Source organism: Neomonachus schauinslandi, unplaced genomic scaffold, assembly GCF_002201575.2.
Source record: "Neomonachus schauinslandi unplaced genomic scaffold, ASM220157v2 HiC_scaffold_1494, whole genome shotgun sequence".
Taxonomy (NCBI): Eukaryota; Metazoa; Chordata; class Mammalia; order Carnivora; family Phocidae; genus Neomonachus; species Neomonachus schauinslandi.
In genome coordinates this window covers 1-8,754 of record NW_025410184.1, presented here as the reverse complement: position 1 = coordinate 8,754, position 8,754 = coordinate 1, and the positions used below count along the sequence as shown (strand labels likewise).

The following is an 8,754-nucleotide window of genomic DNA, read 5'->3' as shown; positions in this document are numbered from 1 at the left end:
GGCGGCCCGGGCCTAAGCACTCCTGGCGGCGGGGAGCCCCGCGGAGGCCGGCAGCACCACCCGCCCTTCCACCAGCAGCACCACCAGGGGCCCCCAGCCGGCGGGCCCGGTGGCCGCAGCGAGGACAAGATCTGCGACTCAGAGGGGTTGGAAGCCAACTTGTCTCTCTTGAGGAGGCCTGGAGAGAAAACTACACTCAGCGCTGTCGGTTGTTTGTTGGGAATCCACCTGCTGATATCACAGAGGATGAATTCAAAAGACTATCTGCTAAACATGGAGAACCAGGCAAAGGATTTGGGTTTATTAAACTTGAATCTAGGGCATGGGCTGACATTGCCAAAGCTGAACTTGCTGATACACCCATGAGAGGTAGACAGCTTCGGGTTCCCTTTGCCACACATGCTGCTGCCCTCTCCGTTCGAAATCTTTCACCTTATGTTTCCAGCGAACTGTTGGAAGAAGCCTTTAGCCAATTTGGTCCTATTGAAAGGGCTGCTGTAATTGTGGATGATCGTGGCAGATCTACAGGGAAAGGCATTGTGGAATTTGCTTCGAAACCAGCAGCAAGAAAAGCCTTTGAAAGATGCAGCGAAGGTGTTTTCTTACTGACAACGACTCCTCGTCCAGTCATTGTGGAACCACTTGAACAATGAGATGATGAAGATGGCCTTCCTGAAAAACTTGCACAGAAGAATCCGATGTATCAAAAGGAGAGAGAAACGCCTCCTCGTTTTGCCCAGCATGGCACCTTTGAGTACGAATATTCTCAGCGATGGAAATCCCTGGATGAAATGGAAAAACAGCAACGGGAACAAGTTGAAAAAAACATGAAAGATAGAAAATCCGTGGTCCCATCACTCAAGCAAATAAACTGCATCCTGCTGGTGAGTTTTGACATCAGTTCATACATTATGCAATAAAGATTGGAGGTGCCTGTTTTTGTCACTTCTCTGGGGAGATCTTAGGGTGAGAATCATTTTCGAACTGTAGTTCTACTGTTTCCGAATCAGGAGTATAAGCATTGTTAAGGAAGAAAAAGGCTCACTGGTTTTAAACTGCATCTTGAAGACTGGCTCATGATGCAGGAGCATTTCTTTGAACCTACCAAGCGTTCCCAAGCTGGCTGTTTGACGACCTCCTAGGCCACTTGCATCTCAGCCAACACATCCATAAGAAGGCTTTCTCCCGTCTACAAACTGTAATTCTCTCTCTTTCTCTCTCTCTCTCTGCTCTGCCTGCCAGTAAATTGCCTTTTGTATTCAGCTAAATTGCCATTGTATTCGGCTTGTATTGATAACAACTTGTCCTTGATGTTAGGTTCTCTCCCTGACACACTGAGCACCAACAAGAGTAAATACAACACAACCACTGAGTCCCAGCCATGGCTTGTCCCCAGATGGGATATTTCAGACCACAGAACTAATGGTTTCACCATATCTGAATTTGGTCTGTGTACTCTATAAGAGGCAAAATTCAAAACTTTTGGTACAGTTGCAAAAGCAATTAAATGGGGGGAAGGATGGTCTTTTCAACAAATGGTGCTGAAGCAACTCAGGTATCTGTGGGCAAAGGAAAATTAACCCCAACTAAAGCTCACACCGTATGCAAAAACTAACTCAAAATGGACCACCGGTTTAAAGGTAAAACATGAAATGATAAAACTTTTAGAGAATAAGAGTACAAAACCTCCATGACCTAGTCATACACAAAGAGTTCTAGACCTGATGTCAAAAACACAATGCATAAGAGAACAAATCAATAAATTTAATCTCATTAAAATTCAAACTTTTTACTCTGTGAAAGGCCCCATTAAAATGACAGCAAGACAAGCTGCAGTCTGTGAGAAAAACTTTTGCAAACCACATACCTGACAAAGGAATATATAAAGAACTCTCATGTTTAGAATATATAAAGAACTCTCAAAACTCAGCATTAAAAAGGGGGAACAATCTAATTAGAAAATGGGCAAAAGACATGAAAAGACAATTCACCAAAGATACTACGCAGATGGCAAATAAGCACATGACAAAAATGTTCTATATCACTAGCTCTCAGAGAAATTCAAAGTAGACCATGACGAGATATCACCACACACCTGCCAGAAGAGCCAAAAGAAAAAGTAGTGACAATACCAGGTGCTGGTGAGGAGATGGAGAAACTGGATCTGTCATACACTGCAGGTGAGCGTATAGAATGGTATGATCGTTCCGGGAAATAGTGTGGCAGTTTATTAAAGAATCTCAACCTAGACTTCCCCTACAACCCAGCAGTAGAACCTCTGGGCATTTATGCCAGAGAAATGAAGAGTTATGTCCACACAAAAGGCTGTACTTGAATTTTCATAACAGTTTTATTTGTTATAGCCCAAAACTGGAAACCACCAAAATGTCCCTGAATAGATGAATGGTTAAATAGACTGTGGTATGACCACCGCGTGGAACACTCCTGAGCAATTAAAAGGAGTAAAATACAGATATATGTAGCAACTTGGATGTATCTCAAGGGCAGGATGCTGAGTGAACAAAGCCAATCTCAAAAGGTCATATTCTGTATGATTTCATTTGCATAACATTCTTGAAATGACAAGATCACAGAGGTGAAGAATAGACTAGTGTTCAGACGGGTTAGAGACAGGGGAAGGGAATGAGGCATACCAATAAAGGGATAGCATGATGGAGGTTTCTGTGTGGATGGAATGGTTCTGTACCTTGACTGTGATGGTGGTTACAGGAACCTACACATATGAAACATGACAAAAAACTTCACACAGAGTACCGATGTCCATTTCCTGGATTTGATATTGAACAGCAGTTACCTAAAATGTAAGCATTGAGGGAACCTGGATGAGTGGTACATGGAATCTCTCACACTATCTTCACAACTTCCTGTGGATCTATATTTATTTATAAAATACAAACTTAAAAGCAAGGAAATCCAACTTTAGTATTTAGTAAATCTGGAGGCAAAAACACCTATGGAAAAAAAAGGCAGGAGCATATGAGGAATATGTCAAGACTTCTATTGCCTTAATAGAGATTTGGGATGTCAAAATGTAGGAACTCTTCTGCTTGGAGTCACACAAATTCTGAAAACTGTGTTTTCACAGTTCTCACAGGTCATGATCTCAGGGCCATGGGATTGAGCCCCATGTTGGGCTCCATGCTTAGCGGGGAGTCTGCTTAGGATTCTGTCTCTCCTTCTCCCTCAGCCCGCCCCCCCCCCACTCTCTCTCTCTCTCAAATAAAATAAATAAAACTTTAAAAAATGATGAGAGAATTCAAATTAGAAAAAAAAAATTATCTCATAAATTTTGTGTTTGTGCCCCATTAAAGAATGACAGAGAATGTAAAGTTTTGATTTATGGTGTTCCTAAATCCAGCTTCTATTTTAATAGCTGTGAGCTCCAGGCTCACATAGGGTTGCTGCTGTCTTCCATGGCACTGCCTGTTTCCAGCAGCTGTATGACCTTTGAGGGGATATAACCTGGCCAGGTAGAGCTGCGTCCTCCACGGGGCCATGTGAGGTGGTGGGCCAGCTGGGGAGCCATGTGCACCTCCCATCCCTAAGGGCATTAGAGGCAAAACTCTCTGGAAAGAAGAGAAATGAAGACAAGTGACTTTATCAGAACTCTTCTCAAAATGAGTAACATGCATAGCTGAAAGGAGTTCTTGAATAGGTGTGGAGGGGTATGGGGATGGATGTGAGACCCCAAGTACAAGTAAGCTAAACCCGCCAAGTGGCCTAAATCTCTTCATCCACGGGGTTTCCTGGCACAGATTTGGGGGTGTTTGTAAGCAGGATGGAATCCCTCAAGACCACTGAGGGCAGCTCATGGCTGCAGCAGATAACCCTCCTTCTCCCTTCCCCAGCACTGCTCTGAGGCTCCCCAAAGACAGACTCACTGATCAGAGATCACTGACTAAGCCCAACACAGGCCTTAAGGAGGATGAGGGCAGAATCCCAAGGTACCCAGTGAGTCTGGCTTTTGCTTTGCATTGTTTACAGAGCAGGAATGGGTTTGCAACAATGACCAAGGGGAGAACAACAGGCAGTTAAAACCTAGAGCCAGGTATTATTCCCAAAACACATTCTTGTCATCTGTTTCTTAAGATTTTATTTATTTATTTGACAGAGAGCACAAGTAGGCAGAGTGCCAGGCAAAGGGAGAGGGAGAGGCAGGCTCCCCACTGAGCAGAGAGCCCAACATGGGGCTCCAACCCAGAACCCTGGGATCATGACCTGAGCCAAAGGCAGATGCTTAACCAACTGAGCCACCCAGGCACCCCTCATCCTTGTCATCTTTATCTTCCCTCAAATACTTATACTTTTGTATTGCCTTGAATATGTAAATGGGAATCTGGTATATTATATAATATGGCAGAAAAGTCATTGCAGAAAGAAAAATAATTATTTGATGAACTAGTTTAGAATAAGTAATTAAGTATTTAGAGGAAAAAAAAATGTACAGTCCCAACCTCACACTATACTCCAAAAGAAATTCCTGGTCATGAAAAGTCAAAAATGACTAGCCTGGGGGAAAAAAATGTATCTGATCTTCAAATAAAAAAGTAAACTTCTGAGCTTGAAATAAAATGAGGAGAAGGGTGCCTCAGTGGCTCAGTCTGTTAAGTGTCTGACTCGATTTCGGCTCAGGTCATGATCTCAGGGCCATGGGATTGAGCCCCATGTTGGGCTCCATGCTTAGCGGGGAGTCTGCTTAGGATTCTGTCTCTCCTTCTCCCTCAGCCCGCCCCTCCTCACTCTCTCTCTCTCTCAAATAAAATAAATAAATCTTTAAAAAATGATGAGAGAATTCAAATTAGAAAAAAAAAATTATCTCCTAAGAGTTTGAATTGTCCATATGTCCAAAAATAAACAAACTGTTAAAAGTACAAGATGTATATCAGAAATATCACAGATAAAATGGTGATACCTTGAATCCATGAAGTGGTTACTACTCAGCGAAAATCAGACAAGAACAGGATCAGAACTGGAAACATAAATGAATAACTAGCCTAAAATATTTTCAGCCTCACTCAAATTGAAATACCATTTTTTATCTACCAAACTAACAAAGTTCCTTTCAATAATAATTCTGAGTTAGTGATGTTATGGTAAAATAAACACCCTTTTACTGAGAAGCTTCTCCCCTCCTAGGAGCCAAAACAGATGCATTGACCACTAGAATTACTTCCAAAATATTTTTTATGCTCTTACACTTGGAAGAAGCTTTGTAACCGATGAAGAACATTTTTCTACAGTGTGTGGCATGTGGTGAGGCAGCCTCCAGTTGGGGATGTTGAGACAGGTTCATCTCATGATAAAGACAGCATGGCCGGAACCCGAATAGACAATGTTTCCTTGGGTGCTAAGATGATTTGGGGGGTAATTACATCAATAAGTTCACTGTTCTGGATTTAGTTATCAAAAATCTCGAAATGTTCTTTGCCTGGAACAGAGCAGATCCTGGGCATGCTGGGGAAATGATCTTCCATCCGATGCATACACTTTCATTTTAATGAACCTTCAAGATTAAGTAGAACAATTTAAACCTCAAAGCAAAAGCTCATCAATTTGCTCGCCCTGAAAGACTTTATTAACAAATGTTCAGAGCAGTAACAGTCCTGGTTATCAAAGCAATTTTTAATTTATAATCTGTTTGCTGGGTTTCCATTCTTATTCTTAGTGCCTTAAGAACATCATGAACTCCGACATGTCAGATAAATACAAAAGCAAAAACAGGGTCGAAAATGTTAGAATGCAGAGGCATAAGGTTATGACTGAGGAATTAGAACTGGTTTAAAACAGGAAAAGTGAGGAGTAAATAACACATTTTTCTTTGGATGGAATAGTAGGCCGACTTTCTAAATGGGTCCCTCCAATGATGTCTTCTCCTACTCCCCAGAATCTGTGAATATGATGAGATGATCACGTCATAACATCATGTCATATTACCAGGCACAGTGGAGCTTAAAATTGGATGATCACCCTGGATTACCTAGGGGTGGCCCAGTGTAACCCCACAAGCCCTTAAAAGCAATGAGTGTTCTCCAGCTGGTAGTAGAAGTTGGAAGGGCTCAATAATCATGACTGTTTTGAAGATGGAGAGGTGGCTGCCTAAGAAGGAATGCAGGTAGCCTACAGGAGTTAAGAACAGTCTCCATCTGGCAACCAGCAGCGAAATGGTGACCCCAGCCCCACAGTCCCCAGAAATCAAGTCTGACAGCAACCTGAAGGAGCTTGAAAGCAAATTCCTGTCCAGATCCTCCAGTTGGGAGCCCAGCCCTGCCAGCACCTTGATTTTGACCTTGTGAGACTCTGAACAAAAGTCAATCCACAGTGTACTGAACTCTGACCTACAGAGTGCAAGCTAATAAATGGATGTTGTTTTAAACTGGTAAGTTTGTGATCATTTGTTATGCATCAGTAGAAAGCTAATATCATGGGGACTTACAAACAGAAGGATTCATAGTCAGTTTCTAGAAGCTTTTCAGTTGCCAGGTAGAGGAGATCTTAATATTGAAGGTGGGACCACAATGTACACATCCTTTATCAGAAGCATTTAACAATAAGTTTTAAGAGTCTTTGACCTACCAATTCAATATCCAGGAAATAAGGAAAATTTTTAAATTCAAGGCTCATCAGAGAATTATTTTAAAAAGTAAAAAAAAAAAAAAATTTAATTGACGTATCTATCAGTAAGTGATTGTTTACATTAATTATGTAGTGTTTATAGTCTTGCTTCTCAAAGTGTGGTCCATGGACCAGCATCACAATCACATGCAGAATCTGAGGTACCAGACCAATACTAGTGAGTCAGCAAGTCTGTGTTAATAAGATCCAGAGGGTTTGTAGGCACACACAAATTTGAGAAGCGCTAATCTACAGACTGGAATGTTATTCAACAATGGAAATCTTGCTAATTTTTTTAACACATCATGAACAAATTGGTTTATTTGGGGAATGACAGTTTGGTTTAACAATAGAATATCAACTAATATAATCAACCACATTAATAGTTTAAAAAGTACAGCCATCTCTGCAGATGCAGAAAAAAAAAAAAATCAATGAATGTACTACCAGGCCATTTAACAAAAAACTCACAGCAAATTAAGAAAAGAGGAAAGCATCTTTTTTTCTGATAAGTGTATCTATGAAACACTTAATGTCACTTCACTGAAAACCTTGCTTTGGGATCCAGAAAAAAAAAAACAAAAACACAAGTATGCACAATTTCTGTTTAGCAATTTCTGTCACTATTTCTATTCAGCAATGGGATATGATACATTATATCAAAGGGATACAAAGAAATGAAACTTTAAGAAAGGTACAGTAAAAAGCAAACCCTCATTAATCACAGATAATAAAATAATACAAGTAAAAATCCAAATAAGTCTATAGACAATTTAATAGAATTAGTAATACTTTAAAAATTTATTAGAAATATATATGTGAGTGTATATATATTTTTTGTGTCTGTGTGCTTCTATTTTTATTTTTTTATTATGTTATGTCACCATACAGTACTTCGTTAGTTTTTGATGTAGTGTTCCATGATTCATTGTTTGCATATAACACTCACTGCTCCATGCATACATGCTCTCCTTCATACCCATCACCAGGCTAACCCATCCCCCCACCCCTCTCCCCGCTAAAACCCTCCATTTGTTTCCCAGAGCCCATAGTCTCCCATGCTCCGTCTCCCACTCAGATTCCCCCCCTTCATTTTTCCCTTCTCTCTCCTAATCACCCCGGATTCCTCTGTCCTATTCCTTATGTTCCACAAATAAGTGAAACCATGTGATAATTGTCTTCCTATGCTTCATTTATTTAAATCAGCATAATCCCCTCCAGTTCCATCCATGTCAATGCAAATGGTGGGTATTCATCCTTTCGGATGGCTGAGTAATATTCCATTGTCTATATGGACCACATCTTCTTTATCCATTCATCTGTTGAAAGGCATCTCTGCTCTTTCCAAAGTTTAGCTATGGGGGACATTGCTGCTATGAACATTGGGGTGCATGTGCCCCTTCATTTCACTACATCTGTATCTTTGGGGTTAATACCCAGTAGTGCAATTGCTGGGTCATAGGGTAGCTGTATTTTTAACTTTTTGAGGAACCTCCACACTGTTTTTCAAACTGGCTGTACCAACTTGTATCCCCACCAACAGTGTAAGAGGGTTCCCCTTTCTCCACATCCTCTCCAACATTTGTTGTTTCTTGCCTTGTCAATTCTTGCCATTCTAACTGGTGTAAGGTGGTATCTCAATGTGGTATTGACTTGAATTTCCCTGATGGCTACTGATGTTGAACATTTTTTCATGTGTCGGTTAGCCATTCCTATGTCTTCTTTGGATATATTTCAATATATAGTGTAGATATAGAGATACATATGGTATTTCTGTATACCAGTGACAAAGAGTTTCAAAATGAAATTTAAATAAATTATCAATAACGTTTACATCAACGTGGATGCAACTAGAGGGTATTATGCTGAATGAAATAAGTCAGTCAGAGAAAGACAATTATCATATGGTTTCACTCATAGGTGGAATATAAGAAACAGTGCAGACGATCATGAAAGAGAGGGAAAACGGAAAGGAAAGAAATCAGAGAGGGAGACAAACCAAGAGATGCTTAACTATAGGAAACAAACTGAGGGATCCTGGAGGGGATGTGGGGTTGGGGGTTAGATAAATGGGTGATGGGCATTAAGGAGGGCACCTGATGTGATGAGCACTGGGTGTTA

General features: G+C 40.8%; 1 pseudogene; it reads left to right on the top strand.

The window, feature by feature from the left end:
• The first annotated feature begins 21 nt into the window (after window positions 1–21).
• LOC123323842 lies at window positions 22–5,803 on the top strand (annotated as a pseudogene).
• The last annotated feature ends 2,951 nt before the right edge of the window (window positions 5,804–8,754 follow it).